The sequence below is a fragment of the Zonotrichia leucophrys genome, chromosome 8 (assembly GCF_028769735.1).
Source record: "Zonotrichia leucophrys gambelii isolate GWCS_2022_RI chromosome 8, RI_Zleu_2.0, whole genome shotgun sequence".
Taxonomy (NCBI): domain Eukaryota; kingdom Metazoa; phylum Chordata; class Aves; order Passeriformes; family Passerellidae; genus Zonotrichia; species Zonotrichia leucophrys.
In genome coordinates, this window is record NC_088178.1 from 10622862 (window position 1) to 10647971 (window position 25110).

Consider the following 25110-nt stretch of genomic DNA (forward strand, 5'->3'; position numbering starts at 1 on the left):
TTCTGAATCCCAAGTCCTAAAGACTTTGGTTTAATGGATTCAGATGTTTTTGGTTTAGAGAAATAAGTCTTGCAAAAAGTTGTTTTACAGGAACCTAGTGGAATAATAAATGAAAAAATGGACACAATAGTAGGATGAGCACAGCCTGTGTATATTTAAGAATTTGGGTCTAAACCTGTTACTGAAGATAACAAACTTCAAAGTGAGTGTGCTGTATTATCCAGGGAGCCATATGGCGCTAAAAACTTTGTTGCTTAGATCAGTCTACCACTCAGATGGCAGACAAGTAAGAAAATGGGACTTGATCATTGGTGAAGTTAGTGAAAGGTCTGACACTGAGTTTGATCAGAAAATACAGGACCTTTGTTCCCTGCCTGATACTTTCTACAAAACCTCTGTATTTTGAAAAGTCTCATACTGAGACTTGAAATCTTTGAAAATGTATATACATTTAGAGAAGTAAGAAATTATAAACATATGAGAAAATGGAAAGGAAACCCCCCACAAAATTAGAATAGTCTCTGAGGGCATGAGGGAAAGGCCTTTATTTCTAGCCAACTATTATGTTTTATCTTATGATGTTCTTAGTAGTTCTTTTAATCCCCTTGGTCTTAAATGGTATCAGTAATACAATATACAATCATCCAATACACATTAGGAAGCTGTAAAAAAATAACTGCCTTCTTCAAACATTTTCTAATAAATTTAGGTCTGTTCTCCATTCCTTAATACAAATAAAACAGGGGAAGATAGGTTTTCAAAAAAAAGTAATTTTTCAAAATCAGTTGTTGAATTGAATTTCCTCTTTTCTATAGTCAGGTGATAAAATCAGATTAGTCTGTGTGGGTTTCTCTTTCAGCAGCATAGGGAATCCTCCATAATGACCCAAGCAGTTAATGAGCACTGACAGTTTCTTGTGCCATTCCTTCTAAACACCATTTTGTTCTGTACTGGAATCAGTTAAAAAAACCTTTGAAATAGAGAAGAGAAGCACAAGAACTGGAAATTTACTGGTCATTTTTCATTAGCTATTTCTCTGCAGTATGGTATAGCATCACATGATGACCAAAAACTACCAAAAGCCTGTCTGGGAGGCAATATGGGTGCTACAAAATCCAAGCAGTTAGTGTACTGAGGGAGAATTTGATCCAAAATAGGAAGGTATTGCATGAATTCTTAAAATCATACTTTTCTCTTTTTTTCTATAGGTAGGCTGGGGATATTTTTAAAATCCTCCCACCAACCTGCCAAATCACAGGATGGAGTTACTCAGTGTCTCCTTTCCATTGAATGTTTTGCCACATGCAAACTTTCCTCTTCTGTCTCAGTGTACTGTGTTTTGCTAGGCTTACTTGCAAAGGTAGGTATTTTGCTAACATATGAAACTGCAAGGAAACTTAATCATATAAATGACAGAGTTCAGAGTCACAGGTCTAATGTCTTTGTCTAGGGGTACATTTCTTATCATGGTGTGGTGTGATAATGATAGGAATTGCTTTTTATTGTTTTGTTCCCTGCAAATTCAGCTCAAAGAAAACTAACTTGTAAAGGTTCTAATTATAATGGATTTTTTTTTTCTCCTAATTTTCTGTGGATTAGAACCAAACTGAATTACAATATCTCTGATTTCTTTTCTTTGCATTAGGAGTAGGGGAAGGTTAAATGTATCCAAAAGCATTTTCTCTGTGGAAAGAAGCTACCACAGAGTGAATTGCAGCTGCAAATGTGTGGCACCAAAAGCCCTTTCATCCTGACTCACAGCTTCAGTGTCAATAGCTGTTATCCCTGGATTAGTAGGTTGCAGTTCATGTCAAAAAGCACCTAACATGTTGCTGGAACCATGAAATAGATCAAGTTATAATGAAGATTACTGCTGGTCTACAAAGTTCCTTAATCTGGCTATATTAACAATTGCTTTGAATCCAGGTGATTTTGTCAGAAGAAAACAGTCTCAGTGTAGATGTTTAAGGGGACAATGAAGGAGATGAGGCTGTTTGGGTATGACAGAGTACCAGTTGTAAAGCTTTGCCTACTTTGCTTACTTTGAAATGCCAGCAGATTGACTTAATTCTGAACTTGTTATTATTGGGTCTCTTTCTGCTGATTTCAATAATCTTACCTTGAAGTAATAAAAAACTCTCTCCAAAGCAAAACAGAAAAAGCCAATCAAAACCTGTAAAAGCAAGTATGCATGTTTTTTTTTGTTTTTTTGTTTTTTTTTGAAAAGGTTAACTAGGAAGCTTTGGTATTTATTACAGAAAATATATAGGTAGGATATTTCATCATTGGTTTTTTGGGGGGGCTCAAAGTTTTTTTCATAACTTCTGCTGAAGAACTGGGATGTAAAATTTCCTTGTTTAATGACTGGACAAATACTAAATAACTCTACTCATAATTTTATTTCATTGAAATTTTATTCTTATATTGTCTTAGGACAATTTCAGATATCACTACTCGCTTTCATGAGGCTAAAATATTTCCTGGGTGATACTGCAGGCCACAGTGGTTTGATGTATTTCAGTTCCATTTCAATATTACAGGAACCCTCCTTGGGCTGTTCTACCCTGTACCCTCCAATCTTAAATGAAACTTTTCCAGCTCCACTAAAGACATAGAATTTAAATGAATCCTAGAAAACATTAAATAAGAGTTCATATTTTCCCCCATTAGTTTGTGTTGGATGAATAAGAGGTTCTGTATCTTGTATCAAGACAGGCCTATCTGTATAATCCTCTAGTTTGATCTGAGCCCACAGCAAAGGGAAGTGGCACATGCTGGGCACTGTTTTATGCTCATGGTAATCTCACTGTGACACATTTACTTTAATCTGTCAATGACTTGTGTTTGACACAGACTTGAATCAATGCTACCAGAATTAAAAGAATAGGAAAAGCTTTTATTTTTAAAATAGACATGCAAAACAGGCAGAGTTGAATGCCTCTAGCCAAGACAATATCTCAAAGAATGTTCTGTGAGATAGACCCAAAGATCAGGTGCTCTTGCCATGAAGGAGAGAAACTTTTTTTAGAAAAACTATATACATAAATCCAGAAAAACTAAAAAAAAAAAAAGCCATTTATTCTCCTCCCTCTAGAATGAGATCTGCAGTAAAAGATGATTAGGTTTGCATGCAATAGCCATAACCAGACTGAGGCATGACGAATTAATGCAAAGGCAATTTCTGTAGCTATCACTAAACAAAGCAAAGACGCCAGATAGACACAGCAGAGATGTGTCTTTTGTTTCAGAAAGAGAAGCCTGGTGCCTGACAAAGGGTCAAATGAGTCTCATGCTGCTGCTGCTGTAGTGGTCTGGCCAAATTTGTGACATCTCCTTCTCTAAGGGATGATGTTGGAAGCCTTGTAGGTTTCAGATCTACTACATATTAGTAACTGAGAGGGTCTGTGTTGGTCTCACAGATGTTTAGATGGCTACTCTGGGCAGTATTCATAGGAGAGAGGGGGATTTACATGTGTCTCCCAGCCAGGGAACTCCTGGGAACTCATTTTTCCTTTTAACTAGATAAAACCAAGAACATATTTATCAGCATGTTATGGTTGTGCCCATAAAACTGACACAGGAAGCTGGCCTGCTTGGTCATCAGTTGAATGTTTACTGAGATAAATCCTACATAGTGACTGTTGACTTGTATTGGGACAAATATCCAAGTGAAGCTAGGGCAAATTTCCCTTGGAGAGCAGGTTCTGAATTTTGTGTGTTTTGCTTTGGAGAAATATTGGTTGGTGGTATTTATGCAAAGACTTATTTTGAAGTTTCATTAGAATCTGAAAAAAACCCCCAAAAAATAACTGTCCCCCACATTTTAACTAGAGAAAAAAGATCTTTAACTTCCAGAAGCAAATTATCATTTTAATTCTCTTGCTTCCCTATTTTCTTGTCAAGGTTAAAAGAATGGAGTGTACTGGAGTCAGGAAAGCTCAGTGTCTGTTGGAGGTGAAGTCACCAGCATTGCATTTCTCCACCAGTCACAACTGATAAGTTCAAAACCACATCAGGTGAGTTTATTGTACCCTTGACTTGAAATGTGAAAGTCAATGCATGTGCAATCACATATCCCTGTAAAACCTCTTCCTTGTCAAATCACATATCACTAATGAGTTTTTAACTGTGAGCTTGGCTATTTAAATTGTCAAATTTCTTCTGCATTCGTATGGTACAAACAGACAGGTAAAAATACCAATGTTATGGTCAGTTCTGCATTTTAGGTAAAAAAGTGCATATAATTTTCTTTTTTACTCAAAAAGTATTGCTAGCAAATCAAAATACAAAACACAAGCAAACAGAAGAGGGAATATTTGAACAAGTACATGCAAAATAATTATTCAGCACTGCAAACTAGTCTTTTGCAAAGCTTTAAATAATATATGTACAGAGATTAGAAATCCCTGCAAGGAAGTTTTTAATTTTTTCCTGTATGCTTCTCTCCAATATTTTCTTTGAAGCTCACATGGCATATCTTTTAGCCTAATTCAAAATGATGTTTTTACATCAAAAACTGCAGCCAAGCCAATACTTTTCCTTCAACTGGTTGTTCAAAGGGGAAAAAATTGTTAAAATTTGTTTTTTAAAAGCATTCTGCTTTGTGTTAGTCAACGTGCAATCTCTTTCTCTCTCCTTTTCTCTTCTCCTTTTCTTTTCTGTCTTGTTTTGGAAATAAACACCTGTCCATGCAATAGATAATTTTTAAAAGATATCTCTGTATTTCTTCAAGTGTTGCATTCGTTGAAAATATTTTTGCTCTAAAACGTGATAAAGAAACAGATCCTTTTCTTTAGGTAATGGATGGCCATAGTGGTTAAAAATCCAACAATTCTTCATTGGAAGGTACTAGTAAATGACACAAATTTTTGTGTTACAAAATTCTTTAGCTGAATTACAAAGTATGTGAAAGAAAGTGCAGAATGATCAGGGGTTAGAAACAAAACTAGAAAAACAAAGGTATAAAGACATACTATATTAAGCCCTGCGGCAGTGCACCTTATTTATACAACAGAGAATGTCTACAGAATAAGCAACCAGCACAACAGAGGTATGACTAATAGATAGGTATGAATCAGTGGATTTGTATTCTCCTCACACATCCCTCTTCCCAAAAGCAGAGAAAATGAAAGAAACCCCCTCCTGCGCTTTCTCACACATTCATCCTTTTCAAACCTGATGCTCACAGTTATGATAGTTAAATTTTAGCTTTGGGCAGCCCAGGGTACTAATCTTGCATGACCCGTTCCAAATGAAATCATGCCCTTATGACTCATTTGCTTTCCCTGTCTAATTTTTTTTTTCTCTTTAAGGATCCTGTATCCAAGGATTCTTTCTAGCAAAATAATAATAATTAAAAAACCCCTAGAATCTCTCTTGTTGCTATAGATTTAAATATGAAGAGGAAGAACATGGGTTTTGATATTGTGGAATCTGGATTACTTCTAGATCACAGTTTTCCAGCTTCAATTTAGTTGCATGGAAGGAGATTTTCTTAATATCAGGTTTATAACTACCCCTGAGTGCCAATAAATCAATATCTAATTGCAGTGCTGTTAAAATCAATTGATAAATTTGTTTTTATGGTTCTTATAGGGAGACAACTACTAAGAATAGAAAGTACTATCTCTGCCATGATAAATCACCCCCAGGAAAACCAGCTTATCCCAGCTCAGGGTGGCCACAAAACCAACATTCCAGTAAGTGGCTTTGTCTCTAAGAATATCCCAGCTGTTTTATCACTAATTATTAATTTAAATTCAGATCTTCCAGGGTTTTTTTACAAATGTAGTGCTTATGGATTACTTGGAGGTACATGTATGGGTTTCAGCCTTTCACAATACCTCCTCACAAAAAAAAAAATTGTGGTTTTTTGTTCTAGAAGATATATATCACTATAACTGGTTTGTGCCTTAAATGTGCTTTTCTGTGCAGCTGGGGTTTGAGAAGGATTCCAGTGATTCATTGGCCTTGTCCTGGGTCTCGTGCAATAGCACATTAACCTTGGTGGAATATGTTAAAAGAACAGGGTCTTGACCTTGCAAACGCTGCTGCATGTGCCAAGCTTCCCCTGCGGGACTCCCTGCAGCTCCCCTGGAAAATGCCTAACACCATATACGGGAGTATTGATTTTGCAGGGGGAATAATGTTAGGATACAAACCATACTCTGCTACTTATCCTGCCTTTCCAATGTAATACAAAAGCCCTGCAATCTGCTTTCAGCTGTGATTGGAGATAGCAGATGAATACAGGGGGCTTCTGTAAAGGATTGTTGGTTTAACCCAACCTCCTCATGCTTAGCTGTTCTTGTTTGCCTCTGTAATTAATGACAAAGTGTTTTTCTCATGTTTCTTATCTATGGTTGGGTAACTCCAGACACAAATGCCAGATCTGATGAACCTGAAAGGGAAAGTAGGTGGGAGCAAATTTTCCAAGAGCGTTATTCTAGTTGACAGGTCTGCCTCTTGTGACATTAATAATGCTTCACAAATGTTGATATAAATCAAGATAAAGCCAGAAGTAAACCATAGGCAGGATGAGGAGCCTTGGCTCTGCAGTTTTAGCATCCCCAGAGCTGATAGAAAGACTGCAGTTTTCAGCTGTGAGTACCTTCCTTCTTATTCCAGGAGCTTGTACAATAATATAGGTTCTGCATCTGCCTATATATATGAATCAGGCATCCCCAGGGCCAAATCAGCAAACTTGATTGAACAGTGGATCCAAAATACAGTGGCTAAAAAAAAAAAAAGTCTTTTCATGCACTTTGGTGGGCTCAATCTCTGGCTACTTCTGTGACTTTGCAGCTCCATATTTCTGGAGCACTTTGGTATCAAAATACCAACTTGGTACTCCAGTCCTTATGTAAGAAGGCACATCTTAAATTTACAGAAATAAGAAGGTAGCTGGCAATCTTTCAGAGTTTATGTGCAAAATAAGTTGGTTATAGGCCTTATGCTGCTGCTGGAAGTAAGGACAAATATTAGTTCCTCTTGGTGCTGCAGAGCCCCTCTCTAGCTTTTGTTTGTGGTGAAGTTCTCCGTCTGAGATTAGTAAAGAACAGGGCAATCTACAAAGTACACAGGAGAGGAATGAGCCTGGAGCCAAGGTAAGTGTTTGCAGTGCTGTGTTAGAGTCCCTGCCTAATAATGAGGTGCCTTTTGGAAGTGAAGGGCGTTACCTCTCCTGAATGTAGAATTCTGTTCCTAAAATATGTCTTTTAACACCTGCAGCTGCTGATTCTGCTTTTCTGCTGCTGTATGGTTAAGACAGCAAACACCAGAGGATAATATTTTGGCAGGAACTACTCTGTCTGCATTTTTTCTTCCATGGAAGATGCACGAAGGTCAAAAGATTTCAAGGGAGGTTTTGTGAACAAGAGAGCTGCATGTTCCGTAGTGGAAGGTGGATACCACAGCAGCATTTTAAGAAATTGGCATTGTTTCATTTTTCTGTGGGTCTTCTTGCAAAGCCTTGTCTTCCACTAATGTGTGGAGCTCTTTCTTGACAAAGAAAATTTTTAACTCTAAAGCCATTTATTTGTCCATCTGGATGAGTAGTCGAACTCTGCTCACTTAACCTCCTGCCCAGCCTCTCTCTCTCCACTCTCTCTTTCTGACTGGTCTCAGAGTCTTTTCTCACTTAAGCTCCTTTGCAAATGGAGAGAAAGCTCTTCCTTGCTTTTTTATCATTCCTGACAGCTTTTACTCCTGGAATCTGTGTCCAAACTGTTTCCCAACACCTGCCTCAGTCCCTCCTTTACCTTGCTAAAGCCTCCATTAAAGCAGTATGTATCTCTAAGCAAAGGCATCATCTTTTCAATTAACAATGAAATTTGATCTAAGTTCTAGGGGAGTAATTCCCTTTTTGATGGATTTGTTGTCTACGTTATTTGGGTATCTGTACCAAAGAGGGATGTTGCTCCAAATCTGAACTAAGCATAGTAAATGCATGGAAAAAAATGCCCTTGAACTAGACCTTGAACTTCCCAGGAAACCTTCATTTACTTCCATCAAGGTATAGGGAAAAAGCAATTAAATGGTTTAACATTTGCACTGTCTGCTGAACTGCAGTTGCTGAGTTTAATGCAGCATTTGCAGCTAGCAGAGTAAATCAGCTGTGCAGCAGGTTGAGCTTCTGATTATAATAAGATAGGACAATACCCTACCTGTAAGACATGAAGCCACATCTCCAACAATGTGATAATACTGAGACAGAGAAAAAGGGAAAAAAACAATTAAATCCCTCTGTCCTTGAGGAAAATGGACCTTGTGGAGACCTTGGAAATCTATTTGCCTATTCTGCAGTAAAGCAAGAGCACAACCCTTGTTGACTCTTTCTGGGCAAGATTTCTGATCACTGCTATTACAGAATGCTGGAACTCTGTGGCATGGAAACTTCTCTCCATGTCCATGTCTCTCTTGACGGACGTGGAAACATTTGAACATTGGAAATATTGCCCTTAAAACACTTCCTTGATTTATGATCTTTAGTACATTTTTCTGACATTACCAGAGTTAAAATTTGTGGTTTTCAGATGTGAGCAAATTTCTCCTACATTCTTGAGTTCCGACCAAGTTCCCTGTAATTTTGGTTTACCTTCATCAGGTCTTTAAGATTCCAGGGAACAGACTATGACCATTTGAAAAAAGGGTTTCGCTTCATTTGGAGTTGTCTACCAAACTATGACCGTCTCTGTTCCCCTAACTATTACTTCAATCCTCACTTGAAAGAATTTGCAACTTTTTGTTGCACATGTTACAATGTAAAATTGTCTTTTGCATGCAATCTTTGAACATTTCACTGTTTTATATTATTAATTTACTTTCTTTTTCTTTAAATGTAAATAAACCCCAACAACAACATCAGATGATGGATTCTCTTCATTTATATAACCTTGACTTTACCAGGTGCATTTATCCCAGAAAGGCCTGGCAAGCCCCAGGGTTCTCATTTTTCTTGTAATCTCCTTTCATTGGCATCTAAAGTGGCATTAAGTATACAGACATTTTGACCTTGAAGTCTTCTCAATAGAAAAGCAAGACCCCTTAAATAATAAAAGAGGCAGTTCATACTTTTATGGTTTTAAAATAAGATCCCATTTATTTTCAAATGCTGTGATGATTTTTCGGTGTCTACATTTACTGACTCTTTGGAGACTTAGAAGTTTGTTTCTTTCATCTCCTGAAAACACAACTAAAGTCTAGAAGGGATCTTCTTTTTTAAAAAAATGCAGCCCATTTTCATTTCTGGAAATGCTAGTTTTCGTTCACCATCCATACCCTTTCATTCTTTCTATAATAACCCGTCCTCTTTTTCCTATTACTTTTTTTCCTTTTTCCTGACAAAATGCTTTGTGTTTCATATTGTCATTTTCCATTTTGACTAAAGATCCTCTAGCATTTTGGATATTCAGTATTAATCCTTAAATGCTCACTGCACAGACTTCATAAATACTATATTGGCTTTCTCTTTAACAAAAAGACCCAAAATGCCCTATTTTTATTAAGAGTACAGTGATGAAAACTCACGTAATTTACTTTTGGTACAGTCTCTCATTAAGAGAAATGGAAAGCTGATTTTATAGTCTGAATTGGTACCTTGATAATATAATAGCATATGTCTCATTGACAGAACACAATAAAATATATTTCATTGATACAACACCCCAGTTTCATTTTAATAAGTAAAGAGTTCACAGTATTCCAGACAATTCATTCTGTGATCAAAGTGTTGGCAGAGACTTAAAAAACGTTGCCTGCTGGACATATTCTCCTGCATTTCTCTATGGCACATAAAGCATTTAGGACTAATTACCACTGTCACCTTTAGAAACCATTGAAAAATTGGAAAAATTCAGACACCACCACTGTGGCTGTGTGGCCATGGTGTCTGCAGGGCCAGGGAGCAGCAGTCTGTGTCTCTTTGGGATGGCTCCATGTCTGCCACGAGAATGGCCTCTCCAGTGGCAAGCTCAGCATCTCAGGTGCCTCTTCTGGGAGGGCTGCAGCTTAGAAAGGACTCATTGCTTTTACAAGGGACTGAAATTTCTGGTGGTTTTGGGCATAGCAGATAGGGTACACTGACAAGAGGATACACAAGGATGGGGTGGGGGTTTGTGGGGCTTGCAAGGTTGTATTTTAGATATTAGTAGCACTTTGGGAGCCATTATTTTGATGTAGGAAACTTTCCTTCAGTGAACCTTCTGCTGAAGCAAGCTCTGTGCCAGGTTACCACTGAGTGAGTTTACTAACCCTTGAAAAGTGAGGATGGCACAGCTCAGTGGCCCGTGTAAGCTTCTTGTCCCTTAAATGCCAGTGTATGAGAATTTTATATTCTCCCTCTATGCTTCTCTTTTTCACACTCAGTTGTTCATTCTTTGCATTCTCAACTTTGTTTTAATCCTATTTCTCACTGGAGTTTTTCTCTGCTCCCTCACTGATCCTTCATTTGTAGTCTCTTCTAAGCAGAATAACAATTAAGTGACATTCAGTTTTGTACTAGCCCTTTCAAAACAGCGGGATTTGAAATTAAAGAGCTTGAATATCCCATCTACAAATCTGTACACAGATGTGTTGTGGATAAATCAAAATTAAAATATTCGGGGAATTCTTTTTAAAATTGCAGCTTACATATGAATTTACAAGGATAGTCCTTAGCCTTGAAAAAACCTTCACTGGAATTAAAATTGTGCAGTGGACTAATCCCACTAGAAGATGTGCTGCAGATACTAGATAATTTTTAATGTAGGATAAAACTGCAGAGATTGCATGTTTACTCTGTGTTGTAAAATTATGTATAATTATATTGTTTGTCCATATTTTTGTATTTCTGTTAGTTATATATATATGTGAAGACTAATAGGATAGGAATTTGTGCGCATAGAATTCAATTCCACATACCACCACAGACAAATTCACTGTCTCCAAACTATCGATGCATTCTTCTTCAGCAAATAAATAGACATGTGGTTAAGTCCTTCAATTCCTTTGAAAAGAAGACTTCTAAGCACATGCTTATGTCCTCTGCTATAGATAAAAGTAGTTTATGGTCTGAATTAAGATGTATGGGCATAATCCCTTACCACGGAAAATTTAATTGTTGAATGTAGCATCACACAAATGATAATGTCTGAAAGCCTGTAAATTCATTTAGCATTCCCTAGTAAAAAGTTTTAGGTGCATAAAGCTTCATCTACAGTGCTAAAAAATATTACAACATGCTCATGTCAAAATCAAGTGCAAAAGTTTTATACAAAGTCAGATATCTCATCTAGTGTGTCTAATAGCTCTGAATGTGCGCATGTTTTATGAGTTATAGGTACAATAATTCTGGCTTATTTCACTTGTATAATGCTACGTTTGTGAGCTGAAGGCCTGGATTCTGTGGTGCATGTAGTCAGACCCGGGTAAATTCTGAGAAACGCTTTATCCAGAGTCATCTTCTCTAGATGATTCTTTTGCATTAAAGCTACTTTCACAGTGATGTCTTCAGATAAAAGTTTTGAAACAGCCATTCAGATTATCATATGAAACAACTCATACAATTTTATCTTCTCACACAAGGCTTAAATTTATCTTGAAAGACACAGTTGATTCTTAATGATTTTTATCCAGAACTAGCCAAATTATTAGAACAAAAGCTGGTATTAGCCCCATGAACAAATGACATCAATTGAAATTTACTTTTTTTGTTCAAGGTGATTGATGTAATTTTGTATTAAAGTGACCTTTGTTAGAAATGTTTTGACTACAATGATTTCCTGTCCTTTTTGCTCAGCAACCAGAACAGCAGAACTGGCATCAGCCTGTTTCAGCTGCTTCCCCCAATGCTTGAAGGGAAGCAAGCTGCACTGAATGCCTGCTTGAAGGATGGGCAGAGCTGAGGGTCAGCACCAACTAGCCATGGAAATGTAAAATGCCAACCTGAGAGGTTAGGAAGGAACCAGACCTGGGCCTCACACCACTAAAGGTACAGTTTTACGACAGTCGCACTTTACGGCAACTTTTATGACAGTCGCGCTTTACGGCAGCTTTACGACAGTCGCGCTTTACGGCACCTTTTACGACAGTCGCGCTTTACGGCAGTTTTACGACAGTCGCGCTTTACGGCAACTTTTACGACAGTCGCGCTTTACGGCAGCTTTACGACAGTCGCGCTTTACGGCAGCTTTACGACAGTCGCGCTTTACGGCCGCCTTTACGACAGTCGCGTTTTACGGCACCTTTTACGACAGTCGCGCTTTACGGCAGCTTTGCGGCAGTCGCACTTTACAACCCTTTTTTTTAAGTGACACATGCATTATCGCAGATTTGCGACAGTCGCGCTTTACGGCACATTCTGGAGATACACAGAATTAAGGCTTGGCATGTGTTTCTTAAAGCTGATCCTGTGACAACTTGAGCAGCTGCTGCTGATCCTGTGAGGCTTTTGACAGTTTGAGTAACTTCTGGAGTACCTAGACTTTTACAGTAGGAGAGTGTTGGTACGTCTGGGAATTGAGGTTAGATGCTCTCCAGAAGTTCCCCTTGCCTTTCCCCTGGAAAAAATGAGTTTATCAACTAATAAGTTTTGTTTCATCTGCTTCCAGGCAGCTACCCTTCCATTAAACAGCACTTAGTGCACAAGCCATCCTTCTGTTTTCAGTGGGGTTACTCACTTCACACAGGGAGAGTGATGGGATCGGCATCTGAATTGCCCCCCCACCTGGTTGTTGTGACATTAGTTCTTATTGGCTTGGGTTTACCCACAACTTCCAGTTATAAAAAAATGAAACCAAACCATAAACCACAAGCAAATAAAAATCCCCCCCTCAAAAAAGTGGAAAAGTAATGAGAATTGTGGATTATTGATGTCTTTCTTATATTATGTTTGACTTTTTTGTAATGCAAGCCTACCCACACTACTCTTATATTTATGAATTCACATGCTAGGCAGTCTTGTAATGATTTTTTTTTTTGGTAACAGCAAGTCCAACCCGTTCTCTTTGTATTTATTTTGTACACTGGCTTATCAATAAATCATTCAAATGATCTTAGTCATCTACTGCAACATGAAGAAGCTATTCTTTGTTTCTGTCAAATCTGCTTCTGAAGTTATCTGTTCACAGGTACATGAATATTTATACAAATGACATTTTCAAGGCATTTTTGGCCCTAGTTTCCTAATGGAGAATAATATTTCCATTTAAATGAACTTTTATTGTTTTAATTTTCTATGAAACATTATCACTGCACATAAACTAATGCTTTGTTCACTCGTTTTGATCCCTAATAATCTAATCATATGCAAAAAATTATAAGCGAGCTATAAACACTGGTGAATCAGATTTAATACGGTGTTCTTAGCTGCTAATTGCCTTCTTGAATTGAAATCTGAAGATTCATGCAGGTTGTTTTTAAGGAAAGTCATATTAGGTATGTGAATATATTCTTTAATGATGTCAGTAAAGAGGAAGAAGGCGTTGAGCTATGTTCTTAATACTGATGCTGCCAGTGCCCACAGTTCAAGATTCACCCAATTTTTGCATTACGCATGGAGAAAAATATCATGGACTTTGCATTAAGGTGCTGGGTCTGACCACATTCCTTTTTTATCACCTCAGGTTCTCACTGGGAAAGGGCTGTAACAAACATTGCACTGGGATCTGTTGAAATGTGTCATACTTGATCAGTTTTCTGTGAAATGTGCAGAGGTCTCTGCACAGGAATGGCACTTTGGAAGTTATAACATATTTCAAATAAGTGTTCTTTTCAAAGGAAATCTTTAACAAGGTGCTGCTGGGATGTTATCCATTCGCTGCAGCATCCTTAAACTCCATGCTCAGGGTCATCTTCAAAACTGAATTTGTGAGTAAGCATGAAAAAGATTTGTCAAGCTGCTGTCCACAAAGTACTCAACAACCTGCATGGTGAAAGGTGGAGGAAAAACCGAGATGCTTATAGCTTGAACATTTACTTACTTTTCAACTAGCAATTTGTTTAAAAGGGGATTATGTTGTTTAAATAAAATAACATAAAATTAATATGAGACTCAGGAATTGTCCCATTTGATCATTGGACTATTACAGAGATAATATTTTGTACTGTATATGCTAGATATATAGCTGGATCTACCTACGTATGTATCTTAGGAAAATGCCTACAAATAATCCAGTGGCTGAAATTGATGGGTCCCTTGTGTCGCAGGGCCTGTTGTGTGAACTCCCTGAAAGGAGCCTTTGTTTCCATAGGCAACAGAACTGCTGTGGCAATATGGATCAAACACATCCGGATTTACTTTTATGCTTCTGAGGTAAACAGTTGCCTGCTGCACTACATAAATACTGAAAGAAAAACTCTCTTTCAGTGAGAGACCTGAGCAGCATGAGCGGCAGGCTGCCGAAGAGAGCCTGGTGCAGGCAGCTCCTGGGGGAGCACCACATGCACTGCCATTTTTGCCTTTCCTGCCATTTAGTGCTCCAACTTTTGTCTTGTGTATTTCACAGCTTAAAGACTAATAGAAAAAGAATCTTTAATAGATCATTTTTCCTCCTCCCACATCCAGGTAGACTATGTTTTGGTTGTCTTGTCACAGTGGGGCTGGAGACAAAATTATCAAATGGTTCTGCTTTTGACTATTTGAATTGTAGAATTAACTGTACTTCCTGATCTTACCCAACCCAAACTGTTTGATACAGCTAAATGGAGAGTTTTAAAAGACAATGTAAATCTAGCTGGGTTTTGAAAGCATACCCTTCCATTTTAACCAGAGTGAATGAAATTAAAGCAACATATTATAAAAGGTGGCACAGGAAAAATGACCTTTACATTAAAAAAATGAGATGTCTTATGATTGTTGTTGTACAAGAAAAATTAACCACAAAGATCAAAGAGAAATATAAGCTACTGATAAGTTATGTCTGGGTTTGCTGAGTTTGCTTATCCATCTGATTAAAATTATGCTATTCCATGCAATCTATGTTTATTTTGTTTTGCACTTCCTATTTGTCTTGCTAATGCTTTTGTTCTCTAAAAGGCAGGTTTCCAGAGGTGCAAGCCACAGACACCTGGTACACTCTGCTGATTCAGTGCAAGTGGAGGCTAATCCTGAGTTAAGTACACAAAGCTTTACAGATGTTGCAGTGAGAATTTTCTGATTGATTTTAATGGTATCCACTGTCCACTGTCACATTTCTGAAACCACTGTTACCCTGCAAATAATCAAACCCATGGAGTTTCTGTCTCTGTGATAGTAGATTGAGACTCACAAAATATATTTGTACTGCTGCTAAAAATGCTCTTAGTGCTTACTTATGCATCTCAATGAAAAGTAAGTGCTCACCCTGTAGGCAGAAGTTTTTGAGAGAGTTCAGGGCATGGAAACTCTGCTGCCTCCCTCTTACAGGGTGGATCTGTGCAGTGACCAACTCGTGCCCCTGCAGAGGTGGCACTGGCGTCTCAGGTCCCCTGTGCTGAACGAGGCTCCTCCCTGCTGTCCCAGGAGCCCCAGACTGTCCCTTCCTGGCCTTCCAGGGCTTCTCCTTCGGCATTCTGCTTCTGCGGGAGTAACTTCCCTTCAGAAAGGGAACATGGAACAGCCTTTTGGTCTGTGACTTTCTCTGTCATAAGAGGTCAAGTACTGAATATTTTTATCTCAGCTGCTCTTGTCATAGAAATACTCCTTGAATTCATATAAATGCCCTGTTTATTTGTTCTGATTAAGGCTACTGCATAAATTAATTATTGAGAGAAAAGTTAAAAATGTCATTTTAAGGTAGAAATATGTAATAAATCACAAAGTGAATATGTGATAATCCCAAAGGGATGAGCACAGTCTTCATGGCAATGCATATTTTTTGAGTTCTGTGTTCTAGGTCTCTACATCCTTTTTAGGTTAACATGAAAGCTTTTCAAGGTCAGCAGTGCCATAGAGGTAATGATGAGCCTGGGGAAGGCTTATGTTAAATGTGTCCTCAGTGTTCAGGTTAATCTTTTCATTTGTGATTTTTTTTCCCCATAAATGGATATGTGGAAAGACATTACCTGTGTCACAAAAGTAATTTTTATGTCTTTAAATATTATGGTGGTCTATTTTTCAAATGAGAGGTTATTTATGCATTAAAAACTGTGACTTTCATTAACAATCCCCTAACTTCAAGCACTTTATTTAGAAATATGTAAACTCTGGGTACTGCAAGGTTGAATAGATGTAAAAAAATGAAGGGATAAATAAAAATAGGGCAGCTTATCTGCACTTTTACATTTAATCCAAAATTGCATGTTATTTTATCTGACCCAAATAGGTGGAAACAATAAGTTAGTGAGTTGAACAGATTACCAGTGTCTTGAAAGTGGAGCTCAGTTTAGGTACTGCTGGGCTGAGCCCTGTAGTCTTTATCTGATCTTGTGAGCTCTGCCTGCAACCTTCACTTTCCATTTATTTTAGTGAGGTGTTGATTTTTGTTAGCATGCACAGCATTTGGTGTTATTTTGTGAAGATTTGCAATAGGTCATTGTTTGCCTAAACACTTTCAGCTACTAGGAAATAGTGTGTTGTTATTCTTTTCTCTGAGACTCTTGAGTCTTAAACAGCAGTCCAACTTGTTTCTTAGGATTTCCTTATTATAAGGATCCAGCTGTCATATATTTTCCTGTGCATGAAACTGAACATAAAAAGATAAAACAGTTTTTTGGGAAATACTCCTGGCCTGTTGTTATAGCAATAATATTTGTGCATTTGTTTGTGTATGACTGTCTAAATGCCTTGTCTTTCAAAACTTTCAAACCCACCGACCGGTGTCAAGCGATTTTGACAGAAGGGAAGTAGTCTCAAGGATAATTGAGTTCTCAGTAGCTTTGGAAAAATAGACCCCATAAGCATTTTGACTGAAGGAAGGACAGCAGTGAAAACTCACGTTTTGTGAGAGGTTATAAATTCCCATACCAGAAGTAAAGCTCAAATTGGAGCTTAAATCATGAGATAGAAATCCACAGAAAACCAAGCTGCATTTATTTCAGACTTCACTGTTTCACTTTTGTTTTTAATAGCATCTTATGGGATTTAGAGATCAAAAATTTTTTAATCTTTTGTATTTGTCATTATTTGCACTGTTTATTTAGCAAACTTATTGAAAGGAGATTATTTTTCTCTTTTTGCATTTTGTCAATGTAAAATGAAACATCAGTGTATGGGAGGTGCAAATCATTGTGTTTGCTGTTTAATTACTAATTTCTATCTATTTTGTGCTTTAACAACATTATTCCATGTTTCGTTCTTTCTTAGTGCAACAGCTATGTCATAGTCTTCTTTGAAAATTGAGTTGAAAAATCTGCAACCAGTGAGGTGTGGAAGGTACTTCCCTTGTTGCCTCTGGGTCTTTGAATTGAAGAAATAATCCTGAACTGTTGTTTGTTTGCTACAGGCATCTTGCTTCCCTTAAGCATGCGATGGGATTTGACATCAGTGCTGTTTCTCCATGCTGATACTGGATTAAACTCCCAAATTTGAGCAGGTACTTGAACATGCCAAGCAAATCCTTCCCCTTTTCTAGTCTTCCCCAACCAAAGGCCACTTTCATGCCCACTTTCCTGCAACACCTTTCGTATGCTGAGGAAGAAAGAACCCTGGAGAGAAGACATGGGAACCTGTGGTAATGTGCATTTTCTGGGACCGCTCTCTTTGGTGCAAAATTAAAAGTCTGTGCTCTTTTTTTCCTAAAATTTCCTCTACATGTTAGATCTTGTCAAGGAGATAAGGGGGTCTGTGAATTCCTGCTTTCTTCTGTGTTTATTCTGGCAGGATGAGCTATGCAAAAGCAAGCACTCTGTCTGTAGTGTGCATACTGACAGTATCATTGTAGATGGAGACTGTGCTCTCTCTCTCTCAGTGATTATAATTGTGCTAAAAAATTATACCTGATAAATTATCCTGAAAGGTTATTGTGTAATCATATATTCCAAACAGTTTTTTAAAAACATTTTGCACTTGGCACAAACATTTGTTCAAAGTGAGTAGGAACTGAAAGCAAACAAGCAAAGACTTTAGGGTCTTGGAGTAACTAGCATGCCTATCATCTAAAAGTGACTGTCATGTCACACATCTGCTTTGTGATATGTCACTGCCTTTCTATAACATGCCACTTCCTAAGCACTGTGCTGAGTGACAGTCACTCACCTCACTGTCATGCACAGTCTTGTAGTACTGAAACCTTCTCAGGCAATGGTTAAAATTTGAAATTTGCTCCGTGTTTCCACAGTGAGTGGTGAAAGAGCAGGAAGAAAAGTATTAAAGGAAAAATGAGAATAAACTCCCACTTACTGGTTGCTTTCTCTTACCAGTTAATTCTAGTCCAGTAAGCACACATTTTCTGCCTGTTTTTACAATATTCTACCCATTGTCCTTTGGAAAGAGGCTGCCTATATTGGAGGCGCTCAGGAGCTGGGCATTTTATAAATGTAAGTCAGGGTTCTGACAGATTATCTCTGACAGATTTAGATGCTGTGATAGAATGCTCAGACTTTACACCTTGCTTCTCAGCTAGAAGTAACCACCTGAAGAGCAAAGGCACCAGATTGGCTGTGCGATGAAGCTTATAGGCCAGTGGCAGGCCAGCTGACACTGCTTATGAAGGTAGTGCTCCCAAACTGGGAACAAGCATCCCATTTTGTAGCACTGGGATGGAGATGGGTGGAGGCAACACTGTAGATCACAACAGGTAAATACCTGAAGGAAATGTAGCTCTTCTGCTGAATAGGGCAGGGGGTCTGATGGAGGATGTAGGAAAGGTCAAGATGCTCAGAACCTTTTGGCCTCAGTCTTTCCTGATAAGGCCGGCCTTCAGGAATGCTGAGCCAGCTGCTGCTTTACCCCCTTACTGAGGTGGACAGTGGGTGAGAGTGTCTCTTGTGAAGCTTTGCAGTTGATCAAGACTAGGAGGAGTCTTGGATGACCAGGCACTGTCATTCAGAGGGACCTGGAGAGGAGCTCACAGAAGTGGCATGAAGTCCAGCAAAGTGGAGCAAAGTGCTGCCCCTGGGCAGCAGTAATCTTGTGTGCCAGTAGCTGCTGGGGACAGCCAGCTGAAAACAAGCTCTGCAGTGGAACACCCTGGTGTCCTGGTGGATGAGAACATTGCCATCACGCCCAGGGACATGAACTTTCCCCTCAGATCACCAGTGGTGAAACACATCTGGTTGCTGTGTCCAATTCTGGGCTCCACAGGACAAGAGATATGACAAGAGGAAATGGGCACAATGGAAATAGGGGACATTCCAGTTAAAGGTAGGGAAACACGTTTTAGAGCAGAAATGATGGAACACAGGAACACATTTTCAACAGAGCTTCTGAAATCCCTTTTCTTAGAGGTATTCAAAACCTGTTGGGACCTGGCTCTGAGCACCTTGCTGTGGCTAGCCCTGCTCTGACCAAAGGGTTGGACCAGACAATGTTCTCCAGAGGTGCCTGGTGCAGCCACTCTGAAAGTCTGTGATTCTAAAGCTCACACATCAGAATCCTCAGTCTCTAGACCTGAAGACAGTTGTGCTTTAAAATTTGCTTGCTGATTTGCTTTACTTTTGTTTGATTGTCAAGAGAATACAACATGCAAAGTACACTACTGGGATAGTGTTTGCTAAAAAATTGTACAACCTCAGGCTAATAAGGGTAACAAAAGTAGGCAGTGGTGGAAATCACAAGCTGGCAGTTTTACAAGGTGTCTACTGGAAAGAAATTCTTTATAGGTATTTCTTGAACATTTTCTTGGAATTCTGTGAGGTAAGTTTCCTTTCTTCTTATGCTTTTAGACAGATGTACAAACTTCTTTGAAGCCAACCATACTGGAATTAATAGTTTCTTCAAGCCATTATGGACTTGATTTTTTTTTTTGGCATTTTTTCTCTTAGAGACCTCTTTAAGAGATTTAACTTTGAAGCCTTTGTCCCTTTGAATGTTTTTTTCTTCAGCAGCAATTTGTAACTCCCAGCATCCCCTTTCTACTGCAAATATGAATGTAAGTCCCTACATTATTCATTCTTTCTAAAGTGAGAAGGGAGAGTTGTAAACTGCTGAATTACAACCTGCAGTTGCCAAGAGGCAGGAACAACTTAAGAGCAATTTAATTGTAGATGTTTTCCTCCTTTCCCTTTTAACTCTTTCCTCAGGGAAGGATAAACACTACAGGCAGTTGAATAGTAAAGGAGCTGTTCTGGAGACAGAGACAAGGAGGCATAGAGAAGGTCAGAATGAACTTTGCAGCTAGGAGAACAAAAGACAGCCAGAGTAGCAGACCAACTTTAGAAGGGCAGGAATTTCAAATTAATTCATTGAGTTACTCTGTTCAAGTTTGCTAATGTGATTGACTTTAGTCACAAAAAAAAAGTAAATTTCAGTTTAACATTGGGAAGGAGTTAAAACTGTTGTAATTTTTTAGTGGGTGAGATTCCATCAATGCCCTACATTACCCCAGGCAGCTCAAGACAGAACTTTGTGAAGGAAGCAGCTCTGAGGTAAAGGCAAAATGAAGCTACCAGGGGGTCATTATATAATCAAAGTGTATGGTGTCAGGCCAGTTGATGTCATAGTTACAATTTTAGTGATATTTATGCTTGTCTGAGAATGTCATCATGGAAAGTAAGTGCTATTCTGGAACAGCCTAAAGAGAGTGCTGAATTGGTGCTCCTCCTCTTAGATGCTTTTTTTATCCATTCCATTATTTTTTTATGATCATGGGAACTTCTTGTGTGGTCCCTCACCATTGTTTCCACAGTAATAATGTGGATGCAACCTGCCTCCTAACACTGAACCTCTACAAGATGTCATCTCAAAAAAATTGCGTCAGCTGGAGAACCTTAGGCAGATTACATCCACAGTCAGCCACAGCACTGCAATCCTGAGCTGCACATGCTGCAAACTGCAGTGCCTGAGAGCAGGGTGAGCTGTTCCTGTTGACTGAAAATATTCTGCTTTTTATTTAGAGTGAGGAGTGGTTGAAAGGGACTTAGAGAAACACTTATTTTACTGTCCTTCATAAGCTTCATGTTAAAAGCAGTACAAAGCTGCAACCTTTTTACCTTGGTATGCACTACTAGAGAGGGACAAGCCTTGAAGCCAAGAGCTTTTGTGAAAGGCATGAATAATATTAATCCTATTACCATGGTTGAAATAGAAGTGGGCATATTCTTCTGTTGTTGGCTTTGTGAGAATGCCTTATTTTCCCCTACCAGCTTGAACAGTGTGTACTGCCAGCTAAGGGTGACCCTTCTTTTGTGCTCATGTTCCACGCCGTATCTGTGAAGTGTACAGGCATTTTTGCATGACATTGCATACTGTATTTTTGCAATTCCTTAATGCAGCTGAAAGGAGGATGTTTACAAAGAAGATGTAATGTGGGCACCTGCAAAAAGATTTTTCTTAGGTTCTCTGCCTGAAGTGGAAGGTCTACAAACCTGCCAACGCATTTATTCACTATATAAGGTGTCTGCCATTTTTAGATCATCTGGTTATACCTCTGGTCCTCAGAGTCTGGTAACAAAAATCAAAATATGTAAAGTCAAAATATACAAAAAAATATCTTTTTTAAAATATTTTTGTTCTTTTCCTTTTTGTCTAATTGGATTCTCATATACCATTCTGTGAAGTAAAGAAAGTAGGAATGCAAAAAAAATGCTGGCTCTTTTTTTTAAATCTCTCTCCTTTTGATGACAAGTCAAATATGGAGTCATTTGTTTTGTCTGAACTACAAGGCAGTGTTAGCCTTGAGCTTGTTTCCTCTGGAGAAGAGAGATTATGTAACAGCACTAAATGGTGTTAGTCTGGACAAATAAATAAACCTGGCTCACTCCTTGAAGGTAGGTAGGGATGAATATATAACAATAGCAGGTAAGGGAGGCTTTTACTATGACTGGCTGAAATTTACTTGCAGAGCCACACACTGCTGGCGTTACTTTAGCTACCTTCTCCTTTCCTCATGAAGAAAACCCTCAGAAAGGTTGGATGTTTGCAGCCATTTGGCCAAAGCTGGGATTGTCAATATACTCTACTATAATCAACTCTGCAGTGTTGTGACATGAGTTCTTGTGGCCCTTGCAAGTTGAACAGGTTTTCTGAGGAGACTTCTCTTTAATCACCTGAATCTCAGGAGTTTTTTGACCATTTTATCCCCTCTTTATGTGTCTTCCCAGCCCTTCCCACCCCATTGTTCTGTGGTTCCATGTGTACTTGCCTTAATATGGCTGACGTACAAACCTCTGGGGAACTTATTCTCAGACTGTACAAAATCAAGGCCATGTAAGACAGAAACAAAACCTACTGTTGTTAACCACTTTAAATAATAAACTGTAAATGTTCCATGGCTATTTACAGTCTCTATCCATAAAGAGTTTTATAACTTCTAATCCTATTACTAAAGAAACCTGTCATTTTACTTGAACAGACCATTCAGGGAGAAGAAATACTTTTCTTTTGAATTCATATTTTCATTCTGCAAAAACCTCAAACACAAAATTTTCCTTTAGTTTCTTTGTATTCCTATGACTTTAAATTTTTTTTCTGCAGTTCCTGGAATATTCTGGTTTTTAGGATGTATCCTCACTTCTTTTGACATGCCATTCTTGACACTTAAGGGGTAAAAAGTGCATTATGTGTGTAAGTTCTTTCTGCTAAGTCTTTCTGTATGATTTAGGTTCCTTCTCTTACTGGTTCATGGGAGCAATTTTCTTAGGGTGTGTGCAGAGAGCCTGCATGAGCACATCACCCCCTACAAGACTGATTGCAGCTGGAGCATGCTACAGCAACAAGTATGTTGTTGGGGCCAAAAAAACTACCTCCAAAATCCACATCTTGAGTTTCCAAAAATTACATACTTAGGTGATTGAACATTTATTGACCATGTGGAATATCTTTTTTAAGTACCAGCTATATTTTAAAACATGCACAATCTTAATCTGAAACAAACATACAGAGCAGTTCTGTTCATAACAGCCATGTCAGAATTTTCTGATCCCTCTGTGCATAAATCACTTTCATTCTGGGATGTAAATAAATGTAGTCTGAAGGAAAAGCTCTCCCTTTTGATGGCTAAGAGTATATGCCACTTCTTGGGAAAGAATATTATTGCCTTATTTTTTCCCCGAATGGTATTACACTTTACCTCACATCCCCTTGTACTTGGTTTATTTATCTTTAGAGCAGTGCTCCCTATCCTGAGGGATTTGAATAGCCTTACTTGCCTTTCTTTTCATTTCTTTTAATGTCCCTGTTTCATGTCTGCGTAAAGAGAAATAAAGCTCTCAAAAACTTTTGCTAGATTAACAGCATTTAAAATACTTAAGTAGTATTTCAAACCCAAGTGTTACCAGCAAGGACTATGAGAGGAGGGAGATGAGGAGTGGATCTCTGTCCATGTGCCCTGTTCATCTAGGGAGAAGATTACTTGCAAGCATTTTTCTCAAATGCTAAATAGAAGACAAAAATTATTTTGAAGAGGTGAACTTCATGGTAATAATGTACAGTTTTATGGGATAATTGGTGAAGAAATACATATATGAGACTGAAATAATTTGTGTCACAATGTGACAGAATGCCACTTAAAGTCCTTTTAGCAATATACTGTTACTATGGGCAGGACAGTGACCTTTACTCATAATACGTACACCTGGTTTGAATCAGGGTTGTTCAGGTTCATGAGCAAGGAAGAAAGAACAGCCACAGTTGTCTTTCAGATTTTGTGTCTGGATAAGGCTCAAATTCTATTCATAGTTATTTTTACAGTAATCCCTGAAATCAGTGGTGCTAGTAAGCTTGTGCTCAATTACAAATACTTCAATATTAAAATTTCTAGAAGATAGCAAGCATTCTACAATACATGTTTTACAATTATTTTTTCATCTGCCCCCTCTCAGGCTATTAAATTTGAAATTATTGAGTAAACATAATTTTCAGATTGTTCATCTAGTCTTTATTTTTGATAATACCGTTCTATTATCCTTCTTTTCAGCTAGACACACTAGGCAGATCTTTGTGATAAATTTCTAGCTCATATAATACCAAAACCAAGAACACGTGAGAAGCAAAATGCACTCCTCTGACTAAGCCTAAGAAAATATTAGAATTAATTGCTCACAAGCAGTCTTTTCATAAGTATCCTCAGTGATGCTACATTGTGAATCTAAAATTCTGATTAAGGTTATCAAAATAATTCAGAAGGAGGGATTTTGTGTAATGGCTGCATCTTAAACCTGTAGGGAACTAAATATTCACCTATCAGATATTTTAAGATAAGTATGTGTATAAATGTAAAGGACACAGACTCCTAAAAGAAATTTAAAATATTTATTTTGATTTATTTCTTATAATAACCAAAACCTGATCTTAAAATAAAGAAATATTTCAGGAAATAGTTCTCCTCCCTTAACTTCTGTTTTCTAGGTAAAACATTGTTATTTGTGGTGTTTATATAATTATATTCCAGTGTAATTCAAGTATGTAATGACATTTCTTAAATGAAAGCATTTAAATAACTCAGGAAATTGTTCTACTGTTCTGTTTCCTGACTTAAAACCCATTTTGTCATGTTAGTTTTATTGTTCAATCTGTCTGAGCTCATCTAGGTATATTCTACCCTACACAGAGTAAAATGAAGTATTTAATAGCTGGTCCTCTCATATATGCTAATATACAAATATGCATGTTACATTAAAACCATTCATCTATATCTATATATCTTCATACAGTTACTATTTTCACCCTTCGCTCAATTTTCCTTAATATAAAAACCAGAAATCTCACATAACATCAGAATGTGACTAGACTATAATAAAAAAAGAATAATCTTAAATGATGGCATATCAGATAATAATCTATTGTTTATCAAATAACAATTTTTAAAAAAGAAATCACTTTAATTTTTCATGTAGTACCAATTGAATGTAAGAAATGTGGAGTTTTTCTTTGTATTTGGCAATACAGTAAAACAGTTTTTTCAAAAGTACAGCCCAGAAGGATGCTTTGTTTTGTACAATGAAGTAAAATAGTTTGGTACAGAGGTGGTATTTTTCAGGAAAGAAGGGGAAAATTTACCAGGCTTGCAGGAGAACCGAGTCTTCTTTTACCCTAAAGACCCTTCTATGAGACAAGTG

General features: G+C 37.9%; 1 long non-coding RNA gene across 1 annotated transcript in view; it reads left to right on the top strand.

Annotated features, from left to right (window-relative positions):
* Window positions 1–15745, top strand: part of LOC135451282 (uncharacterized) — a 79813-nt gene extending 64068 nt beyond the window's left edge. Inside the window, exons 2-8 of the long non-coding RNA XR_010441261.1 lie at window positions 1209–1360; window positions 3904–4016; window positions 4797–4845; window positions 5596–5699; window positions 11777–11968; window positions 14185–14290; window positions 15014–15745. This is a non-coding gene — a long non-coding RNA (uncharacterized LOC135451282). The remainder of the gene's footprint in view (window positions 1–1208; window positions 1361–3903; window positions 4017–4796; window positions 4846–5595; window positions 5700–11776; window positions 11969–14184; window positions 14291–15013) is intronic.
* The last annotated feature ends 9365 nt before the right edge of the window (window positions 15746–25110 follow it).